The 13911-nt window shown below is 49.8% G+C and overlaps 1 protein-coding gene across 1 annotated transcript in view; it reads right to left on the bottom strand.

Annotated features, from left to right (window-relative positions):
• Positions 1-2720, bottom strand: part of SLC6A17 (solute carrier family 6 member 17) — a 47925-nt gene extending 45205 nt beyond the window's left edge. Inside the window, exon 1 of the mRNA XM_015244307.3 lies at positions 2398-2720. The gene's annotated coding sequence lies outside the window, so the exon portion shown is untranslated. The remainder of the gene's footprint in view (positions 1-2397) is intronic.
• Positions 2721-13911: the final 11191 nt, after the last annotated feature.

Below are 13911 nucleotides of genomic sequence, written 5' to 3' on the forward strand. Positions count from 1 at the left end.
CAACTCCATTCTGGATAGGACAGGTGGGGAAGGGGATGGCAAGACGTGTTCAGAGGGCAGCGACCCTTTAAGTTCAGCAGGTGCCACAACTTGGGTGCAATCATGGTCGCAAACGATCCTAAGGAGGCAAGGTCTGTGCTTGAATCTCACCCTGGAGCAACTGCAGGCAGCCAAGGGCACCCAGCAGACCCAGCCCAGCCCTCCCCACCTCCCCAACTCTGTTACTTAGGCTTCCCCATTCAGGGTCTCTCAGGGGAGACTTGAGGGTTGGAAATAGGTCAGTCTGAAGCTGAGTTATGGGTCCTTCTTAACCACACAGGAAGCCCTGACACTTTCATTTGTCTCTACACCCTGCTCAGAGTGAGAAACAAGGACAAGATGAGAAAGAATCACCTCTGGTTAAGGCCCATAAGGAAAAGAGTGGGGAACTAACACTTAATGAGCATCTGCTATATGTCTAGCACTGGGCTCAAAAATAGGCCTGCAGAAAAGGTACCACAGGCATCTCTGCTTTACAACTCAGGAAACCAAGGCTCGGGAGATAAAGTGACTTGCCCAAGGTCACCATGCACTGGCACATGGCAGAGCACTGCGCCTGGTTCTCACCACAGTCACAGGCCCTCTCCTCCAACCTCCCCCTCAACCCAGCCTCAGTTGCTTCCCCATGGGGTCAGAGCTCCAGCACCCTTGCCTAGCAGACAGGCAGCCTGAGCTCTGCTTACCTCACTCTGGGGACTTGTTAACTTCTGGTCAATGGACCCAAAACACTGGGAGCTCAGGCCATTGCCACTCACAAGTCCTGGCAAAGAACCCCATTCAACTCACAAACAGCTGACACACGACACTGTGTGTGACTCAGGCCAAACACACTCACTCCGATCAGAGCTGGTGGGCACGATTTGCCTCCTGCACTGAGTCACCCTCCAAGCTGAGCAGCAGGGATGCGCTGAAACTCACCACCTACTTAGCCACAGCTGCTCCATCAGAGCAAAAGCCAGCAGAGGAGCTGAGCCTCTGACAGTCTCCATGGATGGGCTCCTGCCAAGGTCAGGCAGGTGTGACCTCGAAGCCCTTCCTGCCAGCGGATGGGTCCACCTCACAGGACCACGGGATAATATAAGCACAGCAAGAGACGCAAGAAGCCCTCTGTTAACCCCCACACACTCCGACCTTGCTCTCCAGACACCAATCAGTATGTCCAGTACAGCACAATCAAACTGAAGTTTTAGTTGAATTTTTTTAGAGCCATGACAGGATTTTCCTTGTTCCTGGAAGTTCCTGTTAACAGGGGCAGTGTCCTCAAAAGAATCTTCCTTCCCTACACCAGTCTCCCCAACCCAGCCCCACCTGCCTCATGTTCACAGCTGAATTGTTCCAAAGGTAGCTCTGGTTAGAACTTTCCTAATCTGAAGGGTCTATTAAAAAATTCTCAAAGAAGGAAAGAGGAATGGCAACAAACAGTAATAATATTAATCAATTATTATTTTATTATTGTTGTTACTATTATTATTATTATTAATTATTAGTATTATTATTATCTCCCCTTGATAGCCATTGGGTCCTGTAAGGTGAGTGGCCTCAGGATTTCTGAACACTTGCAGCCTTGACAGGGCTGTTTAGGCTTTAAAAGAATAGAGCAGGAGGCCGCGCCCCAGCGGGAGCAGCCTTCTCCCGGGCACTGCAAGCGCCGCTTGAGAGCACGGTGCGCACAGGTATAAACGTGGCAGAGGCCCTCTCTCCCGAGGCGGCGCCCCCTCCAGACCTGCTCCCCGCGCACGTCCCCCATCTCTGCCATTCCGTTCCCCGATGCTCTTCCCTCGAGGGAAGATGGGCTCCCCGCTAGCTCTGAATTCAGCGAGGACCAGCCCCAAGACTGGGAATTAAATATTCATCGCGGGCGTGAGCGCTCTGCTTCTCTTGCCAATGTTACTGTCAAGGTCATGGGCCTGAAGCCGAGCGGCTGGGGCTGGGGTCTCCAGCCGCGCAGGAGTCTCCCCGCCAGAACTGCGCCCTAGGCGCGGGGCTCAGGGAGGCGATTCTGGCGTGGCCTCCACCCCGGTCCTCAGGGGGCGCTTGCCTCGGCAGCTCTGCCCTACTACCTCCGGAGTTCTTGGGCCCTCCTGAGCCCTGAAAGCTGGAGCCCAGTGTCCAACCCGTGAGCGCGGCGCTGGGCACCCCCGAGGCGCCTAAGGAGCGCCGGCCCCGGGGCTCCGTCGCCAAGCAACGGCGGCAGGAGTGGCGGGAGGAGTCCCGGGCCCGCGCAGCGCCGGGAGGATACCGGAGCAGCGCCTCCTCACACCTTGGTCCTTAGGCCTCCCTGGCTGGGGCGGGGCCAGAACAGATGAAGTTGCGGTAGATGTTCTGGTAAAGCCAGGCGGGGCGCGGCCGGCGACTCACCTGTCCCGCGTGGGTCGTCGCGCGGCCTCAACCCCTACGCTCCGGTCGAGTAGCTGCGGTCCCCGACGGGTCGCGGGCGCACAGCCCTTCCCGCGGGCAGTCCGAGTGTGCTGGCGACGGGCCCCGGCCGGGGCTGGGAGGGGACCCGGAGCCGAGCGCCGGCGCACGCGACCCTGCTTAGCTCCTCGCTCCCTCCCTCGCCGCCGGTCCCGGCCCGTCTCCCGCCCGCGGCGCGCTCAGGCCTCGGGGGAGCGGTCCGGGAACAAAGGTCCCGCGGCGGAGGGAGCGCGTGAGGCTGTGGGCATCGGCGCCGAGTGCCACCCTCCCTGCGCGCTGGCCGCGCCGGCTCTGCGGAGCGGAACGGAGCGGGGCGGAGCGCAGCGCAGCGCGCACTGTTCCCTCGCTTTGCGAAAGGCCACCCTGGCGGCGGGGCGCCGTGACGCAGGCTTGACTCACGCGCGGGCCCGCGTCAATGCGAGGCTCTGGGTCCGCGAGGGAGGCTCTGATGGCCGACGCAGGCGGAGGGGATGGGCAGGGAGAGGGAGGGGTCTGCTCCGGGAGCAGCCTCTTGAAGCCCCTGGCCGAGGGACCCAGACCCTGAAGCAGCATTACCAGGTTCTGCCCTCAGGGGAATGCGGCCCCCATGGCCAAGGCCCTCCTGAGCCCTGGGCCTCCCTTCATTCGTCTATTCAGGTCCATCTCTTTCGGCCGTCTTTCATGAACTCACCCCGCCAAAGTGGTCATTCCCCTGCCCTAGCCACTTCCACCTCTGTGCCGTTGTTCACCCTCTTCTTACTTTTCCACTTCACTGTCCTTCCACCCTACCATTCTGCAAGACTCCTCCCTGTGCGTTTACCTCCTCAATATACCACTCATCTATTGAGCTCCTACTGTATGCCAGGGGCTGTGGGGGTTAAGAAGATCGCCCCCCTGGGAGATGAGGGCATGGAACCTCCGGGAGGAGGCAGAAAAGGGGTTATCCAGGAAGCAACAATTTTAGACAGAAGTACGGAAGAACCGTACAAGATTGAGCACAGTGAGTGAAGGGAGAGGGAATTTCTGACTGGGCTCTGAGCAGGCCTTATGGTAGAGGTGAGACAGGATACTGACCGCAAAGGGTGGCCAGGATTTCAATGGGAAAGGGGAAGGATGACCCCTGTGGAGGAGACAGCATGATAAGGGCAAAGATTCAAGAGAGTGGAGAAGGTGTGCAGGCGGGCTGGCTGGCTGAGCTGGAGCAGCGACGGGCTGATAGGAGGTGTAGTTAGACAGGGAGGTAGAAGCCATGGGATACTGAGCATTAAATGAGATTTTTCCAAGTAAGACATTTCTAACAGCAGCCTGTTGCATAGTAAACTCCTGCTGTGTTGATGATGATGTTGATGATGACACAGTGAGGAGCTGGGACAAGGGCTTGGAAGAAAGGTGGTTCAGGCCAGAGCTCTTTGTCCTGGGGTCCTGTGCACATGGAACAGCACCTGGAGCTCTGTCTTGCAAACCAGGCTGTCACTGGTCCAAACGAATCATGTGGTAAGGAAGGAGCAGTGAGAATCTGAACGGAGAAGAGACTTCCCTGGGCACAGTCAGAACAAGCAGGCAGCTGCCCCTCCTCTCCCGACTCACCTGGTGCCATCCTTGGAGGACGGCAGCCCTTCTTACAGCTCCGAGGGCACCTGCTCCTGTCTAGTTGGGGACAGCTAGTCTGTGTCAGGCATGGTGCTAATCTCAGTAGCTCATGGCTGAATTCAGAGGCAGGGTTTGTACAGTCAGTCGAGGACAACTTGGGAGGTGTTAAGGAGCTAAACAACTTTCCTCTGCATAGGCCAGAGCCCAACGAAAGCCTCAAAGCAGCTGAGGAGGTGAGAAGACAATGATGAACTTCATCCAGACATAAGAGGAAGAAAATGTTTCCTGGAGCAATAAAAAAGGGGCTTTGTTAGCACCTAGGGGAGTTGTGTTCAGTTCAGTTTTTGCTCTGAGTATTATGTTGCTTGCAAGAGGGAACAGGATTCTATTTCTCACTCTCTCTCTCTCTCTCCTGAGACATGCCCGATACGTGTGCATATATACATATACACATATATACGATTCATGTAAGAATCTTTGTGGAAACAGCACAGATAACTTAATGAACTTTTATATTTTGGTTTCATGTTTCTTTTCAAAATCCATCCTTCTCAGTTCCATCAAGAGCTTATATGGAATATTGCTAGAGCTTTAGTTTATTTTGAGCTATAAATATAAAGCAGCAACGTGAAATGCTGATAAAGCAGCTAACGTTAAGTTTGAGCTGCGTGAATAGAACTGTAGTTTTCAGATGAAGGGGTGGATGTAACCAGTCTATCTAACTTCCTCTCTGAAGCTAGAGGACTACTCTAAAGATATGGAGAGCAACCAGGGATGAGCTTGTGCTGGAATTTGCCACATCCCCAGCCTCACAGACCTAGGTCTGGATCCAGTCAGGCCATTTGGAAGCTGCAGGCTTAGGGGACAAGTGAGAGATAAAGCCAGAAGGCAAGTCGGATTTGCTAATGTGGATGCCTGACATGCTAGGCTAAAAAAGCCTACTTATGTCAGAAGGTAATAGGGAGCCGCTGAAAGTTTTAGAGCATGATGGTGACATTATGGGGCTGGCTTCCTATCTAGACTTAAATGGGAGGTGGCCACCCCAGACCCCTTCAGAAGCATCTCTGCTTCCTGAGAGAAGGCAGCCATTTCTAGTCCCAGGTTCTACCTCACAGCAGTTTTGAGAGTCCCTTCATCCTTGACCTTACCTCACTTCCTGTCTGAGAGAACTCCTGCAGTGAGCAGGGTTGGGGGAATGTGAGGAGAGAGAGAGGTCAGAGGCCCTGGAGGATCAGAGAGGGCCTCTAGATTTTTTCCCGCATGTGCCACCTCACCGTCCCCAGGTGTGACTCAGGTGAGCCTGTGAACCACTTGGTTCCTCACCTCCCCCCACCTCAGCATTGTGAGGCTGGAGGAGAGCAATGGACAGCTCTCCACAGGAGCAAGAGGCGCCACACAGAGGCAGGCCAGGCCCCGCTGCCCAGCTCCAAAGGCAGCCTGGCCTTCTGCCTATTGGGACTCGGTGGCCTAGAATGCTGGCCTGGGGCATCTGACTCCACAGGGTCCTTATCATGCAGGGTGGGTGTCCGACTAAACACCCCTGCGTGAACATCCAGAACACAAATCAAAACCCACCTGAGGATCAGTGAATCTAAGGGACCCTGCATACAACAAAAGGACTTGCCTCGTTCTCTTTTTTTGAGACAGCAGGATGTCAGATAAACTCGGGTTCTGATCCAACACTGCCTTGCCGGGTGACCTTTGACAAATCACTTAATATCTCTGACCTTCAGATACTTTATCTAGAAAATGGAAATATTCTGTTCTCTAACCTCGTGGGGTGGTTGTAAGGATTAAATGAGATAAACCCCTGTGTAAACTCAAGGCAGTAGTCCCACTGTTGCTTTTAGCTCATAAGATGTACCCGACGCTACTCTAAGCATCTTACACCTATTAACTCATTGAGTCATTCAAAGGCATTCACCCTGGAAGTCTGCAATGTGCTTTCTCCCCTTCAAAGCTGAAAACGTCATTTAAAAAATAATTTGCCATGAAAAAAACAATGTAATTCAGTAATGTGATTGAATGCAAAATTAACATGTAAAATGCCTATAACCACCAGATATACAACAGCCAGTAAGAAGATATGAGCTGCTTCAGTTATAATAGCAACAATGAAAGAGAAAAATACTTAGAAATAAACTTTAAAAGATGTATAGAAGGCTCCTGAATGCCACTGAGAGATCTGAAAGGGCGTTTGAACATAAGAAAAGACAGTTTCTTAGATTGGAAGATAAATCACGGTAACATGTTAATTCTCTCTAAATTAATCCATGTTTTTAAATGACACTAATGAAAATCACAAAGGGGTTTGAATTTTCTTTTTTAACTAGACTAGATGATTCTGAGATTCATATGGAAAAACCAGCAAAACAGCCAGAGAAATTATAAGGGAGAGTAATGGGTGTGATGTGGGAATTTAGCAGGTGGGAAAACATAACATAAAGCTGCAAGTTTAAATTAACGTGGTCCTAGTTATGAGAAATATATGAGGCAGAACACGTAATCCAGAAATAAAGGCAGAGGCAGTCATTTGGAATATAATAAAGATTACATCTCAAATGAATAGCGGGAAGATGGATTTTTAATAGATGGTATTGGCTTGGCCATCTGAAAAAAAGGAAATTTGAGTCCCTGCCTTACTCCATATACCCATATACACTGTAGATGTACTGAGATTAATAAATGTAAAAATAAACATAGAAGGCATCAAAAGTAGTACTTAGAGGGGTATTTACAGCCTGAAATAGATATATTAGAAAAGGAGAGTGAAAATCAATGAACCAAGCAACCATCTCAAGAATGTAGGAAAATCGACCCAAAGAAAACAGAAGGAAGGAAATGATAAAGACAGTATAGCAATTGGTGAAATAGGAAAGCAAACATACAATAGAGAGGATCATCAAAGCCAGAGGTTTGTCGTATGAAAAGTCTAATTTTTTTTTAATGAAACCTAAAAGTAGTAAAAGAAAGCATGGAAAAATTGTCATAATGCTGAGTGGGGAAGACCTTTCTAAGTCTGATAAAATCACTGGCGTCCTTCTGCTTTATTGTTCTCCAAATCACTTATCACATCTGGCACTCAATTCACTTTCATGTTTATTTGCTTGTCTGCTCCCCAACTAGACAGACAAATGCTGTCTCCCCAGTGCCTAGAACAATCCTGCCATATAGTGGGTGTTGAGGGATATCCGTTGAGTGACGGTTTAAAAAGTGGGGGAGGTATTTCTTTAACATATGGAGTTCCGAAAAATCATTAAGAAAAAGAGAAAAGGTTGGGGGGAGGGTATAGCTCAGTGGTAGAGTGCATGCCTAGCATGCACGAGGTCCTGGGTTCAATGCCCAGTACCTTCATTAAATAAACAGGTGAATGAACCTAATTATCTCGCCCCAAAAATTAATTAAAAAAAGAAAAAGAGAAAAGGATATGAACAGAAAGTTCATAGAAAATAAAAAACAAATGGTTCTTCCACATATAAAAAGATGTTCAATTTCATTCATAATAAAAGAAGTGCACGTTGAAAAATAATGATATACCATTTTTTACCTATTATGTTGGCAAATAATTTTTTTAAAAAAGAAGGTTGATAGCACACATCTTGCTAATGGGAGAAGGATTAAATTGTACAATCTCTGTGGAAGATAATTATACCATATTTATCAATTACAAAGGTGCATCCCACTGCCCACAGGCCATATCTATCAAAATTATGAAGACACACACTCATTTTGCATGTGTTTGTTTAAAGGCAGCCATCTAAAGATAATCCTTACTGCAGTGTTTGTAATTTTTTTCTAAACAGGAAACTATTTAGATGTGTATCAATAAGGGACCGTTTACATAGTCAAATTTTTCCAGCCATTAGAATGAACAAGCCTGCTCTACATGTTCTGATTTGGAAACATCTGCAAAATGAGTTGTTAAATGAAAAAAAGATGCAGCAGAGTGTGGAGAGGGTGTGACCATTTGGTATGCTCCACATACTTGTAGAGACATAAAAATATTTCTGGAAGGATACATAAGAAATTGATAATAGTGCTTGCCTCTAGGAAGAAGTGCATGGCTGGGGTGGGGCGCAGGCAAGAGAGAAAAATTTGCTTGTCATCATGTACCTTTTGAACTTTGTATCTTATGTCTGTCCCATGTTAATTCAATATAGGCATATCTGCTTCTGTAATGCATATGAGATCTCTAGAAAGGGAACATCTGAAACTGGCCACAGTGACTTCCTCTGCAGAGGGAAACTGGGGGCTGGAGGGCCCTGGGAACAGAATCTTGGCATTGAACTTTCTAAATTTTGCTTTCTTTCTTCTTGTCCATGTGCATGTATTACCTGCTCATTAAAATAGCAAAATGCATTTCTCCCTGCTGCTCCAGACTGCCGCCTTCTGCCAATCTCTTCTCGGCCCCTGCCTCCGTCCCAGACCCTTGCCTCCCTCCCAGGCCCCTCTCCGTTTAAGCATACTCTGCCTTCTCCCCAGCAGGGCATGGTGGGAAGAGCGGGGATTGTGGAATCAGATAGATTGGGGTTCTCATTCTGACTTGGAGCTTTCTCGTCCTCATCTGTAAAATGGGAGTATAAGCAGTATCTATGTTCAAGGGCATGTGAGGTAACATGTATAAAGTGAGTGCTGGATAAACAGTGGTTCCTGCTAGCATTAACTTGCTTTTCCAGAACATGGCTGTAACCCCCAGGACAGGCTGGGTGGCTGAAGCTTTCCTCCCTTTGGCTACTGTCTCCAAACATTGAAGGAAGAAAGAGGTGGCAAAGGCTTTGAGCAATGACAGTATCTTCTAATATTTATGAATAGCAGTGAGGACATTCCACTTGTTTGTAACTGCAGGAGGGTGAAAGAGGGTGTCCCAAATCGCCGCATGCCCGGCATCCTGGGGCCACAAACTCCCAGCCGGGGAGGAAGCCTTGTTCCATGTAAACAGAAGGGAGGGGGCTGCTCTAGTAGGAGCAGCATCCACAGGGAGTCGGGTGGGGAGGGGAATGTGCCAGGAGACAACAGGAAGGGAGGGGGCTATACACCCCACCAGACCTGGGGCGAGAGAATTAGATGCAAAACCTCCCTCGCCCAGAGCCAGCATGGAGCTTTCAGCCCCAGAGTCAAATATAGACCCACTTCCATAAAAGCACCAGCCTGCTTCTATAAATACCTCAGCCAGTTTTCCGGGGTTCTCATGTGACTTTGATGCCTACCTCGTCTGCGGGGATCCGTCTCCATGGTGACCAAGCCATGTGACCAGCCTCTCTTCATTCATGGCAGGTCACCACATCCCGGATTGGGGGTGGGGTGGTGAAGGGGGCTGGAGGGAGGGTTAAGGAGAGGGAGTACGGGGGTGAATAATGACTGAAGTGTCCAGTCTGGGGGAAGACTGCAGAGCTCCAGCCTTACCGCAAGGATGCTCTGACAGAATTACTGATCTCCCAGGTTGGCTGTCAGGCAAGGAACATTTTTATTCGAGAAGCAATAGACATCTTTGCCTCTGAATCAGAGAAGCAAAAGTTCAGAGCTGTAAGGCACCTTAACAATCCTCTAGGACTGTTACAATCCGCTTGTTGTCAGATGAAGGAAACCAGGCCCGGAAAGGTCGAGAGACTTGCCCAAGGTCATGCAGCGAGTCAGTTGAAAACTAGGGCAAGTGTCAGGGAGCATGTCCCTAGCAGGCTCCTTCCCACCTCACTGGGGCTCCGCTCTGGGCTGGAGGCTACGGGGGCCAGAGATATGTGTGACTCTGGCAGGTGGGAATTTCGGTACCTTGATTCCCAGGTTATTCCACCTGGCTGGAGTCACAGGTCCTCCAAAGAAGGGAGATTTATTTATTCTGTGCCGAGGCTCAACCCTGGCTGCTTGGCTGATACACGTGGAGAGAGTGGCTAATAACTCGTGAGAAGTCCTGCAGTGCTGAGCAAACCCACATGTCATCCATGGTAATCTGTGGAAATCCCTCTTTGATCAGAATGTCCCAGATCTGCCCCCATCCATCTGAATCCCTCCAACATCTCCAAGTCCTGTGCCCTTTCTTGCCTGGTGCTGAGGTGAGATGAAAAGGCAAGGAAAAAACTCTTCCTGCCCTCACAGTGCTGCCCTGCTTAGGTGCACATGGATAAGCAAATAGAAGAGGATCTTATTAACCAGCAGCTGTGCTCCCAGACGTTAACCTGGAAGTAGGTGGGCCTTGGAAATTGGGGAAGTGGTCCAGGAGGACATGGTGAGCAGGACACAGCCTGGCCAGCAAATCGGGAGGGGCATTCTCAGGCAATACAGGATGCTGGGACAGGGCCTGGGGAAGGGACAGCCCGACCAAGGTGGGCTGAGGAGGAAATGCCGACCAAGTCTTGGGATAGGATGCGGATGACCACAAAACTGATTTACATGGTTCAATCACATGGGCTCAAGCCGCCAGCTGTGGAGGGTCCGGGAGGGGGTGATTTGGGAGAAGACAAAGAAACCCTTGCGCTGAAATATTCCTGAGGAGACAGGGAACAAAAATAGACATCATCCCAGGGCTGTATCTGTCAGCCTCAGCGGTGGGCTCTGTCACCACCTGGCCTTGAGACGGGTGTCCAGCAGTCTCCACAGAGATTAAAATCTACCGTGCTGGAGGCTGGTACCAGCCAGAGAGGCCCAGGGCAAGGCTCCAACCCCCTGACTTTTTTTTTGGAGACGGGGAGGAGGAGGTAATTAGGTTTGTTTGTTTGTTTGTTTGTTTGTTTGTTTGTTTATTTATTTATTTATTTATTTATTTATTTAATGAAGATACTGGGGATTGAACCCAGGCATGCTAAGCCTGCACTCTACCACTGAGCTATACCCTCTCCGCTTCCCCCTAACTTTTAAAAAAAATTTTTAAATTTGTAATTGTTTTTGGTTTTATTTTTAAATTGTAGTGTAGTCAGTTTACAATGTTGTGTCTTTTTTCTTTCTTTTTTTTTCTCCCTTACCCATCACCTGTGTAGTCTCCTGGGAGCTAAGGACAGAGCACCCCTCCAGTCCCTGCCCCACCAGCTGTCAGCCAGCCTAACAGTGGACCACTCCTAACAGCCTGTCCCCAAGCTTACGGGGTGAGAGCAGATGCTCTGATGGGGAGGCCGTGCTGCAGGCTGGTGGGCAGGCCACGTTTCCTCTGTGCTTCCCGCCAGCTGAACAGCCCTGTGGTATGTGTTTACTTTACCCAGGCCGCCAGCTGCTGGGCTCTAGAGGCAAGGCTGCCCAGCCTGTTTCCAGACCCCCTTCCCCTGGCTCGTAGCAGGGGCTGTGGGATGCAGTACCGTTAGGAGAGAGACATATGTTCATTCAGTGCTGATTGGGAGTTAGCCTCGCAGTGTGGTCAGAGCACCTTAGGAGACATACTTGAAACTGAGTCCTGGCTGTCGCTCACTAGGGACTCCCTTAGGGAGCTTATTTAGACTCTCTGGGCCTCAGTTGCTTATCTGTGAAAGGGGATATTGTTACCTACTTTGAAGAAGAGTTGTGAAAATTAGAGATCGTGATTACAATGTGTCTGGCATGTAGAAAGCGATTTTAAAAGTCAGTCGCCTCTACTCCAGTGGGCGCACGGATGGAAGCACCTCCTCGTAGGCTCCCACCTTCCATGCTCACTGGCCCCAGCACCTGAGTCTTCCCCCTAGCACCATCTCTTCTGCCCAGAAGGCCCTCCCACTTGGCTCTGCTTATCAGAAGCCTTTCTGTCCTTCAAAGCCCCATTTCAGTGTCACTCCTCCCTGCTGCCATGCCTAATCACCTCCAGCCCACAGGATGTTCCTCTCAGGTAGACTCTGCCCGCATTGAGGACTGGCTATCATCCCGTCTTTCAGCACACAGACAGCCTGCCTTTCATAGCAGTAATGACAAGAGCTATCGTGATGGAGCACCATTCACTGCACTGAGAACCTACCATGGCTGAGACTCAGAGAGGGTAAGTGACTTGTCTGTGGTCACACAGCTAATAGGTGGTGAGGGTGGGAGAGAGAAACTCAAGTCCAGTTGGTTGCACAGATTTTGCATCCTCACTGTTAATTACAATCTTAGTTGACCATCTTCACTCTCTCCAAATATATTACAAGCCTGTGTGATGTAGTAGAAAAAAACACAGATTCTGGAGTCAGCTAGAAACGGGTTTAAAGCTCACCTTTGCCACTGAGTTGGGTGATCTCGTGTAAGTCCTTAATTTTTCCAAATCTGTTTCCTGGCCTACAGTTGTGAGCGGTTCAATGAGATGGTATGACATGTGGTAATGAGTCTGTCTTACAAAAACAGACATTACCACTGACACGTCCTGTTCCCCAGGGGGACGGGGTATGTAATGAGAGCATGGCTAGACCTTGAATGCATACCCAACTCCAGCACATACTAGGAGCTCCTATGCATCCTTTCTTTTCCTTCCTGATGCCATTATCACGAAGTAGATACTTTCAGTATCCCCAGTTTAGAAACCAAAGCTTAGAGAGGTTGAGAAACTTGCCCAATGTAACATAAGCAAGCAGCAGAGCTGAGACTTGACCCAGGTCCATCCGATCCCAAAGCCCTGGCCCTGAACCGTGATTCCACACTGCCTCTTTGCGAAGTAGGTGATGGATGATTCTTCTTCCATCACTGCTGTGGGATAGCTAAGCAGGAATCACCGTTTCCATTTTACAGATGGAGAAGTAAAAGCTTGAGTTATGAGTGACTTGCCCAAGGTCACAAGTCAGTTGGTGGCAGAGTCAGTTCTAGGACTTGGGGCTCCTAAACCCAGAGCTCCCTCCACTTTCTCCCTCATCCCTGCTGCCTGTGGCTGAGATTCTTGAGGTAGAGACACTGGGACTCAGAGATGTTGGCCAAGAAGTTGGCCACAGGCCACAGCCTGGGCCCGGGAAGCCTCCAACCATGGAGAAATTTGCTTTGAAGACAAAAGATGATTCCTGGCAAGGAGAGTCGTTCCTATTTCTGCTCCAGATAAATGGGAAGCTGCCATAGATTCTATGATAAATCTTTTCACTAAAGATGATGCATCAGTTTGAGCTGGTTATATGCACAGAGCCGTTGGACATTATACAAGTCAATTACTGAGACCAAGTTCTCAGCACTGAGCAGAGATATTTTCATCAAGTGGCTGTAACAGAGCCAGAGCCTCCCAGGGATCTGGCTGGGAAGCTGGTCCACTTCAAGTCTGATGCCAGGGGTGACTGCAGAGTGCTGAGACCCGCCCCAGAAGCCCCGCAGGAGGGGTGTCCCCCACTCCCATCCTTGTGGCCTCCAGTCTGTGTTTGCCCCTGCAGCCACCATAAGGCTTCTGGGCAGGATTATTCACAGCCAGGATTATTCTGCTCATTTTATAATCCCCAGCCTAAAGTGCCTTCACTCTCAGCTGCCTGGCCTTGGGAAAATAAGTTTCCATACCAGGACAAATCCCAAGTATGGAGCTGCAAACTGGGCCTTGCTTCCCCAGCCCTGCATCTCAGAAGCACTTCCCCTATACCCTGCAGAGCTCCTCACCTGAACCCTGAACACTTCCAGGTCAGCTCTCTGCCCCTCAAAATCTCTTGGGCATCAGAGCTTGTTGAATCTGGCCCCTGGAAACTGCTCCAGGCCAGCAGATCCAGCCTTCCCTCAGTCCCCAAATTCTAAGAAAATATATGTCTGGTCCTCTGAGGACAGGAATTTTAAACCTAATATGTTTGTTTTTCCAAGAGGGTCTTCCTCCGGCCTGAGTGTGGCTTTCAATGTTTCAGAACCAAGGTTTGATGTCCTAGCAAGAACACAGGGCCTGGTGATGTGAGCTTCACTTATAGCTGTGTGACTTTGGGCTGGTCTTTAACCTCTCTGGGCCCTAATTTCCTCATCTAAAAATGTGACAAATAGTTCATCTTAGCTCCAGAATGCTAAGATTCATTCTCT

Source organism: Vicugna pacos, chromosome 9, assembly GCF_048564905.1.
Source record: "Vicugna pacos chromosome 9, VicPac4, whole genome shotgun sequence".
NCBI lineage: Eukaryota > Metazoa > Chordata > Mammalia > Artiodactyla > Camelidae > Vicugna > Vicugna pacos.